General features: G+C 40.5%; 1 long non-coding RNA gene across 1 annotated transcript; it reads left to right on the top strand.

Moving 5' to 3' along the window:
* Positions 1-204: 204 nt before the first annotated feature.
* LOC132693869 (uncharacterized) lies at positions 205-23,841 on the top strand. Its single transcript, XR_009617015.3, has 3 exons — positions 205-426; positions 2,550-2,734; positions 17,407-23,841. It is a non-coding gene; the product is annotated as an uncharacterized LOC132693869 (long non-coding RNA).

Genomic DNA, 23,841 nt, shown 5'->3' with positions numbered 1-23,841 from the left:
CCAGTAAGCGGGAGATCTAGCTCCCAGGGAGAGGGAGCCATTAAATGTCAGAGAAGATTGTAACTCCAGGCAGTCCAAGGAAATGAGGTAGGTAGTTGGCTTTTGCAGGAGGGAATTTAGGAGATTATCAGAACACCTAATTAGAAGAGATTTTGTTAAGCAACTCCTGCCAACTTGCCTGCAGATAATGGTTAAGCTGTGGGGCCCTGCTCTAGACCACGAGGGAAGCAGGCAGCCATGGCCTCCTCTCGGCATGACGCACCCTTCAAGTTAGCGGAATCTAAGTAAACAACTGATTTCACTCATCTTGGAGGCCTCCCCCTGGTGCCTAATAAGTACAGTCTTCCTCTCAGCATTCGCCTCTTCTCCATGGCTCCCTTATGAAATGTGAGGCTAGCTGCAGAGTTGGAAGGACAAAGGAACTGAGTAAGTGTAATTTATTATCCAGGATTGTTTTCAACCTTTTTCCAATTATACACATTTTTCTTTTGGCTTTGGCAGACCTGGGTTTATGAGGCTGTTCTTCTGATCACTAATGGGCTGAAAAAAACGGGCCCCAAGTATTCCTTGAAGGATGTGTTATGGCCTTTAGTAATTTGCCATGGCTATAGCTCTGTTGAATATGGTTAATTAAATGAGAAAACGAATACTGACTCCTGCTTCTCCCCTACTGCCTGCCTCCTGCCCCCCCATGTACACCAAGCCTTAATATGAGATCATTTCATTTAAAGAGCAGAAAGCTGTCAGACCAATAGAGGTGGAAACCCAGACTGGGTGGGAGTGCTCTCCTGGGGATTGATCTATTTGTTCTCACCTGATGGGGAGAAAATTGACTTAGGGAAGACAGAGGCCTCCACTTTCAGGTTGTGGACAAAAAGCAATGAGCAGAGGGACAGGGACCCTAGTTTCTGGCCTGGGTCGTGTGTTTATTTGATGTGTAACTTTGAACACATCACTTTGCTCTCTGTGTTTCAGCTTTTTGATTTGTAAGAGGTGAGGGGTACTGATACCTGCCTTTTGGCTTTTGGAATGGTTGTGGATCGGAGACTCATTTCTTTATCCTACCCACTTGCTGGTGGGCATTCTTCAGGATGTAGGGTTTGTACCTCATTCTTTCCATGCCACCCCTTGATGATGGCACCCCTTCTCATAGCTTTAGATCTGACATCTATGCAGGTGACCACAAAATCTATATTAACAGCTTCGACTTCTGCCCCAAGTTCCAGTCTTATAGAGCTGGACACTTTCTAGGTGACTGTTTTTTGCTTTATCAAATTTACTCTTATTTTACCAGAACTCACCGAGGCCACACTTCAGTCTCTATATGAGAACCACATACATGGCATAATAAAGTATAGGCTTTGGGTTCTAATCTAGTACTTCTAACTTTGTGACTTGGGTGAGCCACCTAATGCACACCAAGTTTGGAATGGTGATAATCAGGCTACTGTATATGGAGAAGTCTTGGCAGATTGGCTATTATTTCACAGACATTCAAGAAATAATATTATTCTTTCTGTTCTGGAACTGTTTTGGAATTCCTATAACCCTCACAGTATCCTTTATGTCTATTACACAAACTTTTCAAATACAGAACAAAGAAGTCTCCAAAAACATGACCTCACAGTAATGTTCTAGACCTTGAGTCTTGTTTCCCCATTGAGTTCCACTATTAGTTTGGAGATAAGTTCTTCTGGTGACAAGAAGCACTTTAAATTATCCTAAATCTGGGATGCGTGGGTGGCTCAGTCGGTTAAGTGTCCCACTTCAGCTCAAGTCATGATCTTGTGGTCTGTGGGTTCAAGCCCTGCATCAGGCTCTATGCTGACAGTTAGGAGCCTGGAGCCTGCTCCAATTCTGTGCCTCCCTCTCTCTCTGCCACTTCCCCACTCACTCTCTTTTTCTCAAAAATAAATGAACACTAAATTATCCTAAATCTATTTGTAAGAATGCAACAAAGTCTTCTTAAGCACAGAAGAACCCTGATAATGTTGTGACAAAATGCTAGTATTAGCATTCAAAAGATTCACCATTCACATAAAAATAGATGGCCACTTATAAAATAAATAAGTGCTGGGGATATCATGTACAGCATGGTGACCATAGTTAAAAATAATGTATTGCTTATTTGAAATGTCCTAAGAAAGTAGAAGTTCTCATCACAAGAAAAAACATGTTTTGAACTATGTGTGGCGACAGCTGTCAACTAGGTTTATCATGTGATCATTTTGCAATATACACAAATGGCCAATCATTACATCGTACACTAGAAGCTGATCAAATATAGCTAATTCGCTAATATAGCTAATATAGCACTAGGAACTAATATAATTTAGTTAATATAGTTTCAACTAATATAATAATAAATACATAGAGAGAAAGCAATCAAAAATACTAAGTCCAAATTGTGGAAAACAGTGCAGTGCAGAAGGTTTCTTCTTCTCATCAGACTTGGGTCATTTTCTTATTAATTTTAAAGCGTTTTGGTATTGGTGGTTTAAAAGCACAGTTTATCAGGACACAGCTTATATCCAGCCTTTCTTTCAAAGCTTCCTCAGACCTTTTAAAGTAAGGGTCTGTCCTCAGAGGCTGCACTTATACTTTTGGCCACAAGGTGTAATGAAAACACACAACAGCAACAACAACCTAAGGACCCCAGAGGAAGTAAGTCAAGCAAATCAAAACACGGAGACAAGTGGAGCTGGTCTGGAAAGCCAACAGTTGCTCAAGTGTGGTAAGTAACCTTCCTTCCTTTCTTTCCTTCCTTCCTTCCTTCCTTCCTTCCTTCCTTCCTTCCCTCCTTCCTTCCCTCCTTGCAGAGAGAAAGAGAGAGAGAGAGAGAGAGCCCATGAAAGTTGGGGAGGGTCAGAGGAAGAGGGAGAAAATCATAAGCAGGCTCCACACTCAGAACAGATCCCAATGTGGGGCTCAATCCAAAAACCCCAGCATCACCACCTGAGCCAAATCGGATGCTCAATAGACTGAGCCGCTCAGGCGCCCAGATGGTAACATTTCTAATTCTCGCCTGTGCGCCCTGGAGCTGGCTGGGAACCAATACCTGTCCAGGCATCATCTATCTTTGTCACTGTTGTAGTCAACATTTTCATTGTGTCGTGGGTTTAGAGCGCTTCCATTTGCAGAAACTCCATGCTTCCACAGTGACTGTGAAGTGGACATATTTCTTTGGAAATCAGTTCTGCCTCTATTGTTTATGCAGTGTCATAATAGCAATGTAAATACTGAGCTTAGTGAACTGATGAGAGATAGTGGTATCATAAGCTTTGAAATATCTCTGTGGAGGATACAGAAGACATAAATTACTCCATTTTATACACCTAAGAAGACTATGAAAGACCAGTTATGTATTTTTTACTCACAATAAAAATGAGCCTGATGCGGCCTCCTCAAGTTGTGCCTTGCCACTGGGATCAACTTGGGGGAAGGGGGAGTCTTAATTTCCCTATGAGGAAGAATCCGTAGAACATACACACACACACACACACACACACACACACACACACTTGCACTAAATTCCTAGCTTAGATATGATGGCTTAAAAGAAGAATTGATGGAATAAAACAGATCCTCAGTTTGTGGTAGATATCTTCCTTCTCTAAGAGATGAAAGAACTTTTAACACTGGAAAGTTCTAACTTCAGAAGGTCTTCTGAGGTCCAGTGGGCATGGGAGCAATTAGGCATAGGGTAAATAGGCTAGGACTTCTACCCCAAGAGAAGAAGACTGGCATTTACAGAAGCTTCCATAGAGATTCTCTGATGACTAGTCTAATTTTGCTAATCTCTCTTTGTGTTAATAACAACAAAAAGATCTATGGAAATATGTACTGGAAATCTCCTGCTTCTCTGTCTTTCACATGGATCCCATTGCCAGTGCTTTCTTACATCCTGGGAGGAAATGTTCAAAGAGTGGCTGGATATTGTACAAGCGATTCAAGCATTATGAGAGTCATTGGGTTCGATAAACTTGAAGGTCCTTGTCCACCCTAAGACGCTGTGATTCTATAATTTCTTCTTTCATTCAGCTGTGGTGACAGCAATTGTGCTTCCACATTCTAGAATGTCATTCCTTTTGCACCATGATGAGTGGGAAATTTGTGTATATGTGTGTGTGGAGTGTGTGGGCCATTCTGGAGAAAAATAACTAATTTTTACATACATTAGAAACTAACTGATTGATAAATTTCTATTGGCATTAACGCATGCAACTCCATAGGACACTGTGTTAAACTAATGCTGTCAACATCATCCAAAACCCATGTGTCCAATTCAAGGTGGCCAGAATCATCTTGTAGCTAGAAAAATAAAAACTAAATGCAAGAGTCAAAGGCAAAGGTTATATGAGGACCCAGATCTCTCTGGTAATTGTGTTCTACAAGTTTCTCAGTAAACTCTCATTTCTTCACGTACATACACCTGATCTGTTGACAAAGGTCATTCAGGGCCAAAATTCCAAATTGCACAGGTTGGTCATCATGATGGCAGATGGTAGGCCAGGACCAGTTAGGTGTTAACTACATTTCAAAGGAAAGTAGTCTTGAGTATATTTCAGTGTTATTTGTATTTTGTCCACAAGATGGTAGCGTACCCTTTCCATTTAATGTAAAGCTGGCCTGTGATCCCAATTTCCTGTAAAGTAGAGAATAGTTTGTGTTGAACCAAGGTCAGCCACTCTGGATATCATTTAGGGTTTTCTTCTTCTTCTTCTTTTTTTTTTTTTTGTGATGAATTGTTGATTTGGAGTATATGAACTCTGCCATAACAAGGTGGGGATTCATCTGAAATAAAGAAAGCCCAGAAATGCATCACATTCCAGCTTCTTAAAGGGAATTTGAGAAGTGGGAATACTTTGGACATCTAAAAACCACACACCAAGAATCAGATACTGACATTTTTCAAAAACACTACCTTAGTACATCATGCAGAAGACATTCAGGATGTCAACTTCAATTAATCTTGGGTGAAATTCTGTACAGTAACCAAGTTCCTGCCATGAAACTAGTTCAAGAGGGCTATAGGTAGTTTTCCCCTCAAATCCAGGGGGAAAGTTAGACCTTAGATGCTATGAAATTTCCGTGAGCTAAATAAGAGGGCGGCATCAGCAAATTGGCATGTTCTTCTGCTGTGTGCTTCCTTCCCTCATCTGGCCTCCATGCCAGAAGGAACGAGACACAGATGGGAAAAACATCTGCCCCGTCTCTGCCTCCATTGACCAGAGGGCCTTCTTTAAGGTTCAGGTCTCAGACTCACATCATCTTTTTGTTTGAACTCTTTTTAAAATGAGGAGCTCAAGTGGGATTTCCTTTCATCTTACTATATTATTTTCAAATTAAATTAGGTCTAATGCTGTGTATCAGAACCACAAAAGCAAAGCTCCAGGGTGTCTCAGTCACTTCCCATTCTGTTGTCCAGAACAGCTGAGACCCCCCACCTAAGAAGAGAAGGAGACGAGCCAGGAGCAGAAGTTGAGACAATGTAATGGCAGAGGAGCAGGAGAGGAAAGGCTGCTGTTGCAACTGTATGGTTGTCTTTCCAATGAGCCACAGAACCAAGTCAAGATTCCTTGGCCTTCCACAGTGTGGACCCGTCTTAGCTATCTTTTTTATTACCCCGCCCCCCCCAACCCTCCAACAGGCATCCTCTGATCCAACCCAGAGGGGCCACCTCACTGTGTCTTTGATTCTCACTGTCTTCATTCTTATACCTTGTCTTTCATAGTCTTTTTGGCTCCAGAAACTCTGTCCTGAATCAGAAACCCCATGTCTCCAGCTTGCACAGGAGGAAGATTTGTACATCAAACTTTTTCTAAGAAGCAAAGCAAAGGGTGAAAGTGGTGATTTTTTCCCCCAGAAGATAAAAAAGCATAAAATGATGATTAAGAGAGAGAAAAGAGTAAGGCAATAGAAATAAGCAAATTTCAAGGCTATGTTGTGATTGAGTAACTTCCGTTCTCCATAAACTGGATATCTTATCTTCTAGATTAACCACTTTCGTCATTACATCTGCTTAATTATATGGCAAATTCAAGGTGACCTAATGGAATTTTCTGCTCTAATTACTCTTGGTAGGTTTTTTTTTTTACTATAAATAATAAATTATATATTATGGAATAAATATTAGCAAGAAGAGTTCACTTCAATAATGCCTTACTTGGAAACTTCTGGAAGCCCAAGCCTACTCTTGTGGAGGATTGTAAGCATCTGTTTATTCCAGAGTGGAGTTGGGTTGCTGCAGAAATGTATACAAAGATGGAAAAACTATGGTGATAGAGAGGAAGCAAAGAGAGAAGACCAGAGCAAGAAGGGCTCCCAGTGACCCTCAGCGGCTCATTGAATTGACTAGAAGGAAACTATGGTGCTGTGCCATTCCCTGAATTCTCTGCATTTGCATTTTTGTATTTGAGTAATAGTAGGATTGTTTTCCTCCTAGAAATGCTCTGTGTCTACTTGTCTTTCTAGATAGTGTAAAGGAAAACAGGTTATAGAAACCTGTTCTATATAGTTCCTCAGAGAAGGATTAAGTGTTTTGAAGAGTTCCGTAGTATTTTGAAGCACTCATCTTTCATGCTTACTTGCCCTATCTATCTATTTAACCTATCTATCATCTATCTATCTATCCATCCATCTATCTATCTGTCATCTAATCTATCTATCTGGATTTACTACACATATTGTCATATGAACTTCCTCTTCATTTAGCTGAAGCTGTCTGGAGATGGTGAATGGCATTGTTACCTCCTTGCCCAGGGAGAAAGGAAAACATAGGCTGGACCATGCTTATTGAGGAGGAACTTTAGCCCTGGGTGGTTGAGAAGGCCATGCCTTCTGACACTGAGAAACTGAGATTCCAGCTGACTGAATGAGCTTCAGTCACCCAAGCTGGAAAAAGCAGGAGGAAAAAGCAGACAAGCAACATTTCTGTGAGCTGTTACTCAGCTTTCTCATACTGTGGCCTCTTTCCCATTGGAAAGGGAGTCTTGGTTTTATGCTCAAAAGGACAACATGTGCTTGGCCTCACAATCACCTATGAAGGCAAGTATCAGTTGACCTAAGTTCACACAGAGATTTATGTGTGGGAAAGTGCTGTGGGTACTGCTTGAAGCCTACACTTAAGATTCGCAGATGTTCTACATGTAGTATTCTTCTGTGTGGTGGAAATTAAGAAAATGTTCGGCTCCTAATTCAGAGTCTAAGTGGAGTCACCCAGCAGGAGGTATGACCCAAAGAGAGCCCACGGACATGGGAAGTGGGCCAGTGCCTGGACTGAATCACTTGTGCGAGGGAATGACAGCACGATTAATAAGGCTGTTTGTGCTACACAGAAGGTGGGACAGATTCTAAATCATTTTATATTATGATTAGGTGCCTTTATTTCCTCCCTCACCCCAAATCTTATCTTTTTCAATAAAATATAATTTGTCCTCCATAGTACTTAAGATGAGGCATGCAAACAGGCAACCAACAGGTTCCCATCTGTCTGTATTCCCTCCCCTCCCCTGGGGCGCTGTGCTGAGCTGGGAAAGGGAAGCAGCAGGGAAAATCTCAGGTGGGCTTAGTAGGCTTTTCACACTCACTCAGAAACAGAGGACTTTAGTGCCAAGAAGAATGAAGCACCATGACCTGCCATGACCCCCATCCTTTAAATCCAAGCTTAGTTCGAATCAGTGTTAACTAAGCACCAATTCTATGTCCTGACCGCCATGAACTTGGTGTTTGTGCCTCCCCAGAATTCCTATGTTGAGATCCCAGTCTCAATGTGATGGTATTTGGAGCTGGGGCCTTTGGGAGATAGTCAGGTTTAGAGGAAGTCATGAGGGTAAAGCCTCCCATGACAGGATTAGTGCCATTATAAGAAGAGAAAGAGACCAGAGCTCTCTCTCTTTCTGCCACCTGAGGACACAGCAAGAAAGTGGCTGTCTGAAAACCAGGTGGAGGGCTCTCATCAGACACCAAATCTACCAGAGCCTTGATCTTGGACTTCCAACTTCTAGCACTGTCAGAAATAAGCGTTTGTTATTTAAGGTATCCAGTCTATGGTACTTTTGTTACAGCAGCCTGATCAGACTCAAACAGGGACTGTACTAAAAAGCAATAATCAAACGATAAACTCATTTCTTTATTCATTCTGCAAACACTCCGTGACTGCCTACTGTATGCTAGGCACCGTGATGAGCACTGGGAAGACAATGTGGAAACCAATAGATGTAGGGGCTATGCTTTTCATGAGACTTTCCATCTGGTAGGCAATAGAGATACTACATTAAAAGTAATTTTAGCATTTTAAGAAGTCATATCATACCACTCTCTCACACAATTTCTGAATCAGATGAGAGAGAGAGATGAGCAGTCAGGTAGAAGTCACAGTGCTGGCTTTATGAATGACAAAACTGTCTGAGCATGTGGCTTCCTTAGTCATGTAGCTTTCTAATATTCCCCTGAACTGAATTTTCTCTACAAAACTGCAGGCTTTCTTCACAGTAGACAGAAAGTCCCTGAAGGAAGACAGAGCCAAAAATCATCCAGGTTTCCTGCCAATAGCATCGGCTGCAATCTGTGGCCACCTTTACCCTCTCCTATCTTCCCAGCAGCTAACCCAGAGTAGCCCTACCAGTTGGTTAGTCTCCTCCACTGAGGAAGAGAGCTACACTCATGGCTAAGCCCAGTGGTTAAGGGTACAAAAAGTTGGGAGGGGATATGAGACCAAGATTATCACTCTAATGGAGATCTCTCCACATAACAAGCCGAAAAGTGAGGGCTAAAAATATTCCTTATACTTATGATGAGTCCTTCAGACAGGAAAGCCCAGGGTGTTATGGGAGAGCACAACATGGGGACCTAACTTATTCCAGGGGTGGGCTGTGTGAGCAAGGCACGGTTCCTATTCTCAGGTAATTTGCAATTTCATTAATGGGGAGAGAAGATCATCATAAAATAATGAGGATAAATTATATACTGCCACCATAAGTTAGACACACAAGAAACACTGAGGGAGTAACAAATTGATACTCGCTAACCATGTTTAGCCTTTACCGTCTACCTCTTACCCCTATTCTCACTGGTATTAGAGATAATGCCATGCAGAGACAGTCTCTCTGTTTTTGAAATAGGAGACTAAATCAGGGCACCTGGGTGACTTAGTCGGTTAAGTGTCTGACTCTTGATTACGGCTCAGGTCATGAACTCATTGTTCATGAGTTCAAGCCCCAGGTAGGGCTCTGTGCTGACAGCTCAGAGCCTGGAACCTGCTTCAGATTCAAAAAATGAGAATAAATCAATTATAAACTAGAGATTCCAATTATATTAGGGACAAATTTCAAGTCTGGGTGTTTGGGGTTTTTTGTTTGTTTTGTATTTTGCTATTAGATCTGTGGATTGTCTAAGAAACTACCAAATCAATTGAGCTTTATGATACCATGTAAACAAAATCCTAAATCCACCACAAAGTGAAAACACATCTGAAAATACTTTCAAAAATCTGTTTTTTATTATGAAATTAGTGCATATTGGTTAAGTATTTTAGAAAATCCAGAAAAGTCCCACCATCCACGGCTGTCACTTTGATGTAGTACTTCCTTTGCTTTTATTAATTTTTTTTTTCTTCTGCAGAGTATTTATTTTGTTTTCTTAGTGGTTTTGTTTTGTATGTGTAACCAGCTCTCAATTATCTGCAGTAGATCAGCTAATTTGTAGATTGTCTCTCCTTCCATCTAAGACAAATAATCTGTGGGAAAATATTAAAACTATCACTACTCAGCAAAAACCCAAAAACCAAAAAACAAAGCAAACAAACAAACAAAGAAACAAAACCCACTTTATTCCACAGATATCTAATGAATACCTATTCTGTGCCAAGCACATAACCACAGAGCACTCAGCTGGCGCACGTGGAGGTGACCGCAATACAGAGAACACCCCATCTCCTCCTTCACCTACCAGCAAAGGAGCCACTTCAGAGCAGAAGCCCCTTTGCCCCCACACCCCGCCCTACACCGGTCAGTGGCCCAACAAAGAAAACACTTGAGAGGCTCTGACTTTTATAAGCTTAAGGTTAGAAATGGAAGGATTAGGTAAAAAAGAAGAAAGAGGGAACACGCCTCCATCCCACTCCCGTATCTGAAGAAAGGCAAAGCAGAGATAACAATCTCATTATTTCATTAGTTAACCTCTTGATCATTCCCCCCCCCCAAGTAATTAATAGGACATGATTCTTACTTTATTTAATAATTTTTAGCAGTTTTAGCATGTAGGATGGTAACTGGATTCCTAAATATAGAATGGGGTTTTAATCAAATAAACGTACAGTCAGTCCATTTCCTATATTCTGTGGCTGGTATAGTTTCAACCATGATTTGAATGTTCTCTATCAGTTGTTTTCCTAGAGCCCCACAAATAACTTTTATTGGAAGTTGGCTACAGTTGCAATTGTTGACACAGACTTTCTTTTCTCAAAATAACTTAGTATTACTGTAACCAGGTAAGACGCTAAGATCTCTTCCTAAATAATTTTAAAAATAATGTTACCATTATTTCTGACTCCAAAGTAATACAATCTCATTAAAGATAATTTTGGAAAATACAGATATAGTGATGTATCTGGGGAGGTGGAAGTTTATTTTGTTAAATCTCCGTCTTTTCTCAAATGAAATGTTGATATTTGGAGGCTGAAGATTAATGCAGAAAACATGTACAAGTAGTCCAAGGACTTTTAGGGTAAAGAGAAGATCAAGACTTCGACCGCCTTTCCCAGGGTTATGGTAATTTATCAGGGTGGCCCAGGGAGGGTCCATACTTGCCCCAGAGGCAGAGAAGTAGCCCAGGAAAATGGGGATTCCAGATAAAGGGGATTGTGGGTGCTGACATCTCACCAACCAATGAGATTTTTGCATTCTGGATGACTGTTATGATCATTTTGTTAAAATTTCCCCCTCTGCCTCCAAAACTCTCTGAACTTTAATCTGATTTATATTAATTCTATACATTGATTTGTAAAGCAGCATCCCCCCCCAGTATTTACTCTGTAACCGTACCCCCCTCCAGAACATAAGCTCTGAATTTATTCAAATCTTCTGCTATGCCCCAAGTATGTTTGCATTTCTCTTTGTATAAATCCTTCTTAGTTCAGAACTTACATTGTATATATATATATACATACACACACATATATATATACATATATGTATATATGTATACATACATGTATATATGTATATATATGTGTATATATATATATATGTGTGTGTGTGTGTATAACATATATATAATATTATATCTCTATCTCTATATATAATATTGAGATATAATGTCCTATATGTATAAGGATATATGGATAGTACACCAACATACATATGGATATTATACCAACATATATTTATTTATATGTTCATATATTTTATATATAACAATTGATGTATTTTTCACTATATTTTCAGATTATTTCATATTGAAAGGAATTTTGTTTATTTCTACTGTATATACCTTTTAAACCAACAGTTGTTTTTCAATTGACTTTTTGTGATTTGTAGGTAAGGTATCATGTCATCTCGTACCGCTGTGATCTTTATCATTTGGCCATTTGTTTTCTTTCCTTTCCTTCATCCGTGGGCAGCCAGGAGTGCCTGAGGAATATCACACATATGGGGGTGTGGGGGAGAGGCTGTGCTAGCTTGTATTTTGCCCTCAGCCTGCCTCAACCTTCCGCATCAAAAATACTACTAGATCAAAGTGGAATTATAAAAAAGTAGAATTAAATTGATTGGTCTTTTATCTTTATATATATTGGTTATATATTTATTATTTATAAATGTGTAAGTTATGGATTAGAAATTATCATTTATAATTAACTTAATTAATTTGTAATTAAATTTGTACTTGATTGTCTTCCTGCCTCCACACAATTGCTTGGAGTGCTGGCAGCCATCTTGAGGGGGTAACCGTCAGGCTTGCTGACAGGAAAACTAAAAAGATACTGGGTCCTTGAATGATATTTTGGGCTGCCTTCCAGCTCACTGAACTGCCTATCACCATGCTTCTTTTACCTGCCGGGAAGATAAACCTTATCTTATTTAGGTCATCACTATTTTGGGTTTTCTGTTTTAGGTAGCCAAACAAATCCCTACCTAATCAGTGGATAATTGTTTTTATTGTCACATTCTTTGTCATATATATATATATATATATATATATATATATATGTATGTATAAGGTTCACAAGTATACATTATACAATTATACAATGCCAGGGCTAAAATACCAAAGTAGTTACCCACTTCTGCCTAAGCCTGAGGCTCTTTAGCTAAGGTTCTAGTTCCCTCTGGCACACTGTTTCTTTTGCTTCTCAAAGTCAATTTTCAGGAAGAGAGCCAAAGGTAATTGTAGTAAATGTGACAAGGACTGAGAGAAGAGAGTTAATCTTTCCACTCCTACTTACATTTGCATTTTAATAGGAACAATGTTTTTAAACAAAGGGATTAGAATTTTTCTCCTTTTAAGTCCTCTTGGAGAGTTTGTGAGGAGTTCCTAGATGGGGCCAGGATCCTCTCTGTTCCCCTCTCCTTACACCTTCCTCATTTCTTACTGAATTCATATCCTATAGACATCTATCAATAATGCAGACAGCTAAAGGTGAATCCTGGTAAGCCATTTGCTAGATACGTTGTTAGGGCAAAGTCTTTAACCCATCTCCGAACTTCACTCCGATCGTCTGTAAAATTAGTAAGGTCTAAATTAAGTAACATATAAGATGTTATAGCTGGCCCCTGATGTTAGCTCTTCATCATTCATGACAAGCATTTACTTTCCAGAAATGAACTGAGTGATTCCAATATCTACCCTGCAGCCAAAATAAAACTGTGTCTACCATCATTAATGCATTCTCCCACCTGCACATACCAACAGTTTGCGACATACCTTTGCTTTAACGACCGTGAGAAACATAAAGTGCTCAATGTTTGGGATACTAGGCATGACTTCAAAAAAGGCTCACAATCTTGGAGTAAGTTTTTATATCTGTTTACTTGGAATTTAGTGGGCCTTTGGAACAATGTGCTGAAGAGTTTTTCTAGGCCAAGAAAGTTCTAAGTGTTTTTGGTTTGACCTCTGTTCTCTGCCTTCTGCTTCCATCAGCTTCACTAGAAAGCATAACTGGAGTGCAGTTAATTTGCACAGCTTCTGGCCAGTGCTTATCAGGAATTCACCTAGGTCAGTTCTCCTGGCCCAGGATGGAGGGCTTCTTACCTTTGTTGTTCAGGAACTGCATTACTTGTGTTTTTGCCTAAGCTGCTGGCTACCTGTTGCTGAATTCCTTACAATGCTTTGCTTGAGGGAACTCAACCCCCAGAATGCAAATGCACAGTGATAACCACTTTCACCACCATCCTACGGTCGCCTATCTTGCTTTCTGGAAGGAACCCTCTGTAAAATGATATTGAAAGATATATCAGAGGTGCAATGGTGTCTTCACTCTGGCTGCTGTAACAAATACCATAGACCAGGAGACTTAAAAACATTCATTTCTCAGAGTTTTCAGGAGGCTGGAAGTCCAAGGTCAAAGTGCCAGAGTGTCTGGTGAGGGCCTGTTCCTTGTGTCCTAACTTGGTGAACAATAAAGAGAGGAAGTGAACTCACTCTTCTCCCTTTACTAAGAGCGCCAATCCGACCATGGGGGTTCTACCCTCATGACCTAACTGTTTCCCAAAAGCCCACTTCCAAATACCATCATGTAAGGGCTTTGCCAGATAAATTCTGGGAGGACATATTCAGTCCATAGCAGATGGGGAGTAATGCTTACCTAATTGAAGCATGGCTATCTGGTGTTTTGATTAGTAAAGGTCTGGAGTCACTTAGCCAGAGGGCATACAGTGGGGAAGAAATGAAATACCATTCCACCTATCCCAACAGTTTAGGATTTCTTAGTCTTTTTTTTTTTTTTTTTTAATTTTTTAAAAAATATTTTATTTATTTTTGAAAGACAGAGAGAGAGAGAAAGAGAGTGAGAGCAGGGGAGGAACAGAGAGAGAGGGAGACAGAATCTGAAGCAGGCTCCAGGCTCTGAGCTGTCAGCACAGAGCCTGATGCAGGGGCTCAAACTCACAAACTGTGAGATCATGACCTGAGCCGAAGTCAGACACTTAACCGACTGAGCCACCCAGGCACCCCTGGGATTTCTTAGTTTTATTGGGTGATGTGTTGGTAGGCCACTGATTGTTTTTTGTCAATCAAGCTCCACTGACCAGAAAACCTATAGAAAATTGTCACAGATTCTGGCACTAGGTTGTTTCAGTAATCATGTTCAATGTTATGATATTTTTTCTTCCAAGCATAACACCATAGATTTTAATATTGTTTTTTCTTATAAAAATATGCCTCCCCCCACCATTAATGCTGTGATTTTTAAATACATTGTATAAGGTGTCATTGTGTTTTTAAAATTGAAAGAGACTCCACCAGGGACTGTAGAATTACAAACCCATATAAGTAACCCCTAATAACTCACAAAATAGCATCCTATTTTATCTAATCATTTAGTTAAGCACTCAGATTTTTTATAATTTTTGCTATCACAAAATAATCCTAAATAGTACCATATTACTTTCCCAGAGTGAGATCACTGGGTGAGAGTTAGGACCGTGTTTCAGGCTGGCAACATATGTTAAATACAATTGATTAATCACCTATTAAACTTATCATCTGTCATCACCTAAAGTCTTCTTGAGTTTTTACAAACTTGAGGGGCAGATGAAGTCTTTCTTGGTCAAGTTTATAATTCTCCTTTACTTAATTTAATCGCCTCAGTAATGTCAGATTATTTCTATGTATGTTTCTCAGATAAAGAAACTGGTTTAGAGTGGCCATCTGTCTGAGATCACATAATAAATATGTAGCAAGTTAGAGGCAACTGAGTTAGAGTTATCTTGGGAAACCCAATCTCCCAACCTCAAATCCAGCACTCTTCTATGTGTCTATGCCAACTTTTCCCATATTCTCATTTCACAGGTGAAGACACGAGATAAGTAGTTCTAGGTCTGCAGTTTTTATTAAGAACATGATACTGGGGAGCCTGAATGGCTCAGCCGGTTGAGCATCTGACTCTTGACTTCAGCTCAGGTCATGATTTCATGGTTCATGAGATGAAGTCCCATGTCGGGCTCTGGGCAGACAGTACGGAGCCTGCTTGGGATTCTCTCTCTAGAGCCCCTGGGGCAGTTTCTCTCCACCCCTCCCCGTGCCCTACCCACTTCACTTCTCTTCTTTCAGCAGAACAACCCAGAGTTTGAGTTTATCCACCATCTGAGTTTTGAGTTCAAGGAAGGGGCAATCAAGAAAACAGATTTCAATGACAAAATAATGCTGAAAAGGAGAGCATCTTTCCTTTGTACCCTGTGACAGACCAGTTGCAGCTTTCCTGATGAAATATCTGTTCTTGGAACGCTTCCTACCACAAAGACTGGCTTTCTCATCTTCTATTCTAAATTCACTTACTCTTCATGTTTATTTGACTATGGTTGGGGTAAGAGGCAGTGTCTCCAGGCATGACTCCCCTTGTCTTTGTACTATCTCTGTGTACTCCACACCATGCTTTTTGAAAAGCTGGATTCCTGTTGGAATGAATGGCTATCAATTCCCAACGAGTGTTCATAGTTTCCCAATCATAAAACATAATAACTTTGCTATGCAAACGTCTTTACAAAGACATAAATTATTAGGAGGCTAATGTCATGATGACCGGATCCGCCCCTGCTGCTTTCCCCATCTTTTACATGGTTAACCGTAACAGTATCAGTTGTAAAAAAGTGAGTCATTCAGAAAGCCACAGTAGTTCCGATGAAGGCTACCAGATAGGGGATTCCCACGTCATAGTTAAGAGTTTGGAGGTTTTTGGGTTTTTTTTTCCCCTCTCTCTCTCTAGGACCCACCCACCACTCGCCTAACTTACTCCTTCTGTTCCCCCCACACACCAGATGTGGCAGCTGCACTGGGCAACTTAATGAGTGATTCCCATACTTTCTGCTTACTTTTCTGACTCCTTTGATCCTACTGAGTCTTCCTCTGAAATACCCACTGGTATCCACTGAACAAAATCTTACCTGTTGTGATGCTCAACCTAAATTTCATCTCCTCTTCTAAGGCTTCCTTAAAACTTTCATAGAAAGAACTGATCATTCCCTCCTTTATACTCTCATTCTCATGGTTCACTTGTCCACTATAGTTGGTCGTTGGGTTTTTTCCCATTGGTCAGCCTGGTCTGTAAACTCTGCTGGCAGGCACAATGATGTGTGTGTCTTTGTAGCTGGGGCACCTAGCACAGCAAACTTTTTCTGTAAAGGACCAGGCAGTAAATATTTTATGTTCCGTGGGCCATATGATCTCTGTTGCAACTACTCAATTCTACTGTTACACTGAGAAACATAAACAAATGGGTGTCATATACAATATTTTGTGACAACCTAGAAGATCAAACCAACCGGTATTCATCCTTCTTTGGAACTGTGAGTTGTAAATCAGATTGTCTCATCCCAAATGGGACTGATACCAAATTTATTTGGAAGTGGTATTAGGGTAACAATTATGAGACAGATGAGTTGAGGTTTGTAAGGATACCGTGAAGACCAGTAGCCACTCCTGCTTGAGTTGAAAGATGGTTGTGACCCCCTGACACCGGGTAGTAAGGGGCAAAATCCCCAAATACAATGGATGGAAGCCATAGCTGAGAAACAGCCCTCTCAGCACCCAATGACTAATGATAATGATAATGACGACAATAATATCAGCAGTACTGATTATAGGAAACAAACACTGAGGGCTTTCTACGTGTCAGGCACCGTTCTGAGCACTTCACGTGCATTCATTCGTTGAACCCTCGCAAGAATCCTCTGGGGAAAAAAGTATTACTTGTGTCTCCATTTTACAGATGGAACTGAGACTCAGAGAGGTTAAGTAACTTACTCGAGGTACTACGGTTGGCAAGTGGTGACGCTGGCAATCTAAAACTGACGGACAGCACACACACTCTCTGGTGCTTAAATGCAGCTCCATGGTTGAGGTGGACAAGAATCACCTGAAGCCACAGACAGCTACACACCATCCTCTGAAATGCGAGTCAGAACGCACGGAATGAAATCAAGGAATCTCTCTCTCTTTCTCATTCTCTCTCTCTCTCTGTCTCTGTCTCTCTCCTTCTCTTTCAAAGAACCGCCCTATGGATTCAGATATGTAGCTGCAATGAGTGGAATGGTGGTTCCCAAAACGATGTGCCCGTGTTCTAGTCCCCCAAAACTGTGGGGATTACCTGATTTAGGAAAAGAGTTTCTTCAGAGGAATGAAGTTAAGAATTTTGGCACAAGGAGGGCCTTATATTATCACGTTGGCCCTAAACCCTATTTCAACTGTCCTTAGAAGAGGAACATGGAGGAGACAGAGAAGAGGAGGAGGGAGTGTGACCACAACGCAGAGATTGGAGCGATGCAGTCACAAGTCAAGAAATGCTGGTGAGCAGCGGAGCCTGGAAGAGTCCTTAGAGCCTCCAGGAGTGGGGCCTGCCACTATCTTGATTTCAGACTTAGAGATTTCAGCACTGTGAGAGAACATGTCTCTGTTGTAAGCTACTGGGTTTATGGCACATCATTATGGCAGCCCTGGGAAACTGACTCAGAGCCAGTCTTAGTTCCACTCCTTAGTTCCTGACCCCATGTCTGTGGAAAGTGGGGAAGGCAGCACATACAATGGTCTCTGATTTGAAGTGTATATCAGACTGTGTAAAACAGAACCCCATCATTTCAGGGTTGTCTCTCAGCTGGTGCTGTAATGGAGTCTTCAGTAAGCCAGATACCTCTCAAGTATACCAGCTGGTTCCAGAGGATGGAAGTATGCAATAAAAACAGCAATTTCATGGAAAGAGTCAATTTCTGCTTTTTTTGTTTTGTTTGTGTTTTGTTTTTTTGCTGTGAGATGACGTTGTTTCTCAGACATCATACTGCACAGGATGGCATGATGGTGGTAGGTGGGACATTCTATAAGTCCATGGTTGGTGATGGTGGGAGAGGCACTAAGGGCTAGAAAACAAATCCATATCCAGAACATATGTCTATTCCAGTGAAGGTGAATCTCTGCCCTTTTAAAGAGAGAAGTTCAGTGGAAGAAATCAAGAAGTAGGTGTGTCTACTTCTGTCTTATGAAGAAGCTGGTCAGCAGTCTCAGCCAGTGTGGCTAGGGGGCTCCAGATTGGACCCCCTTCTTTTATGTGGTATTGCTATGTTTGCTTCTTGTCTTAGGGTCCCTATAATAGTTTCCTATTGATGCTGTAACAATTAATACACGTTGATTGGCTTAAAAAGACAAATTTATTATTGTACATTTCTGTAAGAAGTTAAAAATGAGATCCACTGGGCTAAAGGTATGGTTTCAACCTGTCTCCACCTTATTTCTTACTACTTTCTTTCACATACCCTTTGTCTCAATACACGGTTATCCAGTTCTGGCCCCTTTATAATTTGTCACACTGTGCTCTTTTGAAGACCATCCATCCCTTGTGCCCACATTCCATGTGTCCCAATCCTTCATCCATCTAAATGCCCAGTTTGAATGTCACAACCACCAACCCCCAGTTGAAAGGAATCTTTCACTCCTCCAAGCTGCCATTAAAATCCTCTCTAGGCCCCTGACATTACATTTCTTGAGGGCAGGAACTAGACCTTGTTTGTATCTTCGTGTCCCCCAAAGCAGGATTGACATGGATAGTTGTGCGGATTGTACGTTGTGACCCTTTTACATGGGAGGCACTTTATCAATAACTCCTAATAAATGAATGACTGAGAGTTCTTTGATGTTGGCATTATGTTCAGTTTCTAATGTAATGAACTCAGATCTTAAGATGCTGAAAAGTTTGAAGTCAGACTTCCGGAGAAATAGAAAGAAAGACAACACTAAATAAGATGTAAATCCTTCACCAGATGATGAAGGGTCTTGACTCCCTTTTAAAAGAGATCTGATGAGAGCACACCTCCATCCTTCACACACACACACACACACACACACACACACACCACACAGTTTCTTTCTAACCTTGACTGCCGGGACCACTGTGTAGGGTCATGATAGTCATGCACTTTTTTTGTGTCTGTGACAGGCCTGAGCTTGGCCGCTTGGTTATGCCTTTCCCTACTCCACCCCATTCCCCACACCCCTGCCAGGATCCCTTTACGTGAATACAACTTACCATTCAGTTCCTGTAGCCAATACCAGGAAAACTGCTACTAGAAATGACATCCAATGCCAACAACGTGATTTCTTTTCATGGGAACCTACCTGGCTTTGTGAAGAAAGAATTAGAATATATCTTAATAACAATAATGCTTCATTGCCAAGAAATCAGATTCTCAATAGATGGACTGTTTTTGAGCTGGACAGCTGCCTTGAAACACAGCTTGCTTATTCAACAGAACTTTGTCCCTGGATAGGTATCACACTCAGCAGACGGAGACAACCTAGGGAGATAACAAGCCAGTGCTTTCCAAATGAAACCAGGTCCCCACCACTCTTGTTACCACTTATGTAGCCAACTGAGATGAGTAAACAAACCAAGACGTCCTGACAGGTATGGGTGTCAATTCATATCCAGATGGCCTGAGCAGTTAGTTCCCCCACCTCACTGCTCTCTTACTGACCTGAGTGCCAGAATTCAGAACACACCTACCCAGGCAGCCAGAACCCAGGATGAGAGGCAATATTGCTTAGCATCGCAGATTAGCGGTGTTGCAGGTTACGGACTTGGGTTTGAATTCTGATCCACTGCTCACAGAAAGTTAATTTCACTTATTCACACTCTGCCATTTGGAAATGTGCAGTCGTGTTATGGGAGGGACTGAGTCAAATTTTACTTTGTACTCACAGGAGAAAGTAATGGTTATAAGTCGTGATTCTGGAGCCAGATTGGCCCAAGCTCCACCCCCAGCCCTGCCACTTATTACTTAACTTCTCTAAGCTTCAGTCTTCCTATCTGTAAAATTGGACTGCTCATAAGAGCACTGAATTCAGAGAGTCGAATACGATATTGTTATAAAATATTTGGTATAGAGTAAGTCTTCAATAAGTAATAGCTATTATTAAGGAGGAAAAAAATGACATGCAATGTTAGCAAATTAGAACCTACATTGATTTTCTCTTTTACTTAACTAGCTGTTTTGTTGTTTTTTTTAAGGTGAATATATCCCGTCTTTCTAAAAATTCTTTTTCAGCTCACATGATTTGAGTTCTTACTATGGGCTGGCCAGGTAACACACTTAACACATGGAATCTCTTTTATCCTTACTGTGGTTATATATTGGTGAGGCAGGTATTATTATCCTCATTTCATAGTTGGGGAAATTGAGGCTCAGGGTGTCTAGTTGACTTTCCAAATTCATTAAATAGATATAGTTGAACACTGGGGTCCCAGTTCTGAAGTTTCCTTAGTCTAAGACTAATTTATGCTCTAATAGCCAAGTGGGAACCAAAATATCAACTTCATCAGTGACCTAATAAAGTAGAAATTGAGATTATCTGGTAAATGTCATTGGATAACACAAAATGGGACTTTATGCTTTATTTCTAAATCCAGATCTGGGAGCCTTATAGCAAGAAGTAGGTCCCTAAGGGTGCCTGGGTGGCTCAGTTGGTTAAGTGTCTGACTTTGGTTCAGGTCATGATCTCACAGTTCATGAGTTCAAGCTCCGTGCTCTGTGCTGACAGCTCAGAGCCTGGAGCCTACTTCAGATTCTGTGTCTCCCTCTCTCTCTACCCCTCCTCTGCTCACACACTCTCTCTCTCAAAAATAAATAAGTGTTTAAAAAAACTTAAAAAAAAAGAGAGAAGTAGGTCCCTAGGTAGCCCCTAAGCCTACATAACCAGTTAGTCACAAGTCCACCTTACCTCCCAGCTGGCCACAGGAGACAGCAGCCAGAAGAGGATGGTGAAATCCCCCAGCCCCCTGTGCTGCCCACATAGAGATAAGAAACAAGGGTCAAAGGCTGGGAGTGCTTGCCACAATATCAGTAGAACATGGCATGATCAAGGACCTTTGAGAGTGACTTCATCCATTCGTAAAAACAAGATGGCCTAGCTTCTCTTCAACCATATTTGCCATTCCTCCCCAACGGATGAGGGGGTGTATGAATAAGCAAGTGCAGAAAACTGACCAGTTCAGCCAAGACTCACCATTTCTGTGGAAACCTGTTGAAGAAGTGAGGGAAGGCGAATAAGGACACTTTCCTAACGATAATGCTTCCAAAGCTCACTTCATGCCATCATATCTGCCTACTATAGGAATGTATTCTCAACAGATACACAACTTCTTTACTGCAATTTATGCAGCTTTCAGTGTGGCTGTCAAAGAAAATAAAGCCTCCCATTGGTCAATCTGCCCTATGGAAATGCAGTCAGAGTCTTCAAGAGAAGGAAGGGTAAAATGACTTGGAAACACACACTAAATAGTGTTTTTATTCCCCTGGATTCACCAGATGGGAGCGCTGTTTTCTTAAAAATTGGGGAGCTAGATTCCTCACTGAAATTATGAGGCTTTCAGTATGGTGGCTAAAAGTATTGACATCAGTGTTAGAGAGATCTGGGTTTGAATTCTGACTCTGCTGCTTAGATGTGCAGAATCATTCTTTTTGGCTGGCCCATATCTGAAATCCCTTCCAATGTTTGGAAGATGCCCTCCCATATATAACTCTTCATGGGAGGTTAGGCCCACCTCCAGGTATGAAAGCCAGATCCCGTCTCTCCAATCTCCCTTACAACTGCACCAGGAGCAGGATGTCTAGGGTTTGTGTCATTGTCAATCTCTTTCAGCAATGTCTTACAGTTTTCAGGGAACAGATCTTTCACTTCCTTGATTAAATTTATTCCTAAGTGTTATATTGTTTATTGCTATTTTAAATGGGATCATTTTCCTTATTTCTTATTGAGATAATTCATTGTCAGTGTATAGAAATGCAACTGATTTTTGGATGTTGATTTTGAATCCTGAAACTATTTAATTCCTTTATTAATTCTCTCAGTTTTATAGGAGAGTCTTTAGGATTTTCTCTATATAAGATTGTGTCATCTGCAAAGACAATTTTATTACTTCCTTTCCAATTTGGACGCTTTTTATTTCTTTTTCTTGCCTGATTACTCTGGCTAGGACTTCCAGTACTATTTTGAGTAGGAATTGTGAGAGTGGGCACTCTTGTCTTGCTCTTGATCTCAGAGGAAAAGCTTTCAACCATCCGCTGTTGAGTAGGATGTTTGCTCTGAATTGTCACATATGGTCTTTATTATGTTGAGATAGGTTCCTTCTACAACCAAGTTGTTGAAAGCTTTTATCGTGAAAGGATGTTGAATTTTGTCAAATGCTTTTTCTGGTTCTATTGAGATGATCATATGGTTTTTATCTTTCATTCTATTAATGCAATGTATCCCATTTATTGATTTGTATGTGGTGAACCATCCTTGCATCCTAGGGATGAATACCCCTTGATCAAGGTATATGATCTTTTTAATGTAATATTGAACTCTGTTTGCTAACATTTTGAGAACGTTTGCATCTATATTCATCAGGGATGTTGGCCTGGAGTTTTCTTTTCCTATGTTGTCCTTTTTTGGTTTTGAGATAAAGGTAAGGTGCGCCTTGTAAAATGAGTTTGGGAGTGTTACCTCCCATTCAATTTTTGGAAGAGTTTGAGAAGGATTGACATTAATTTTTCTTTAAATGTTTTGTAGATCTCACCAGTGAAACCATCCAGTCCTGGGTCTTTTCTTTTGGGGAGGTTTTTGATTGCTGATTCAATCTCTTTACTCATTATGGTCTGCCCAGATTTTCTATTTTTTCATGATTCAGTTTTGGTAAGTTGTATATTTGTAGGAATTTATCCATTTGCTGTAGGATGTCCAGTTTGTTGGCATATCATCAGGGAAATGCAAATCAAAACCCAATGAACTATAACCTCACACCTGTTAGAATGATTATTATCAAAAAGACAAAAAACAACAAATGCCAGTGAGGATGTGGAGAAAAGGGACCTTGTACACTATTGGTGGGGATGTAAATTGGTGCAGCCACTGTGGAAACAGTATGGAGGCTCCTCACAAAACTAAAACTAGAAACACCATGTGACCAGCAATTCCACTAGTAGGTATATTCTGTAGGAAAGGAAATCACAATCTGAAAGAGATATCTGCACACCTATGTTCACTGCAGCATTAGTTACAATGGCCAAGACATGGAAATAACCTAAGTGCCTATTGGCAAATGAATGGATAAAGAATATGTGAGATATATATATATATATGAATATTATTGTATTTTGCTTAAAATATATATTTTATAGTGATGTATATAGGAATATTATTCACCATAACAAAAAGGAAATCCTGCCATTTGTGACAACATGGATGGACTTCAAGGGCATTGTTTTACATACCTCACTTATATGTAGAATCTAAAAAAAACAAACTTATAGAAACAGAGAAGGGATTGGTGGATGCCAGGGGTGGTACATTAGGAGGGAGGTGGGGAGAAGAAATAAGTGAAGATGGTTAAAAGGTACAAACTTCCAGTTTTAAGGTACATAATTTCTGGGGATATAATGTATAGCACGGTGACTATAGTTGACACTTTATTGTATATTTGAAAGTTGCTAAGAGAGTAAATCTTAAAAGTTCTCACTACACATGCAAAAATTGTAACTGTGTGAGGTGATGGGTGTATGAACTAACATTATTGTAATCATTTTGCACCGTGTAAAAATATCAAATCATTATTTTATACACCTTAAACTTATACTATGTTATATGAAAATTATATCTCAATCA

This window comes from Panthera onca, chromosome B4 (genome assembly GCF_046562875.1).
Source record: "Panthera onca isolate mPanOnc1 chromosome B4, mPanOnc1 haplotype 2, whole genome shotgun sequence".
NCBI lineage: Eukaryota > Metazoa > Chordata > Mammalia > Carnivora > Felidae > Panthera > Panthera onca.
This window is presented reverse-complemented; position numbering and strand designations above follow the sequence as displayed.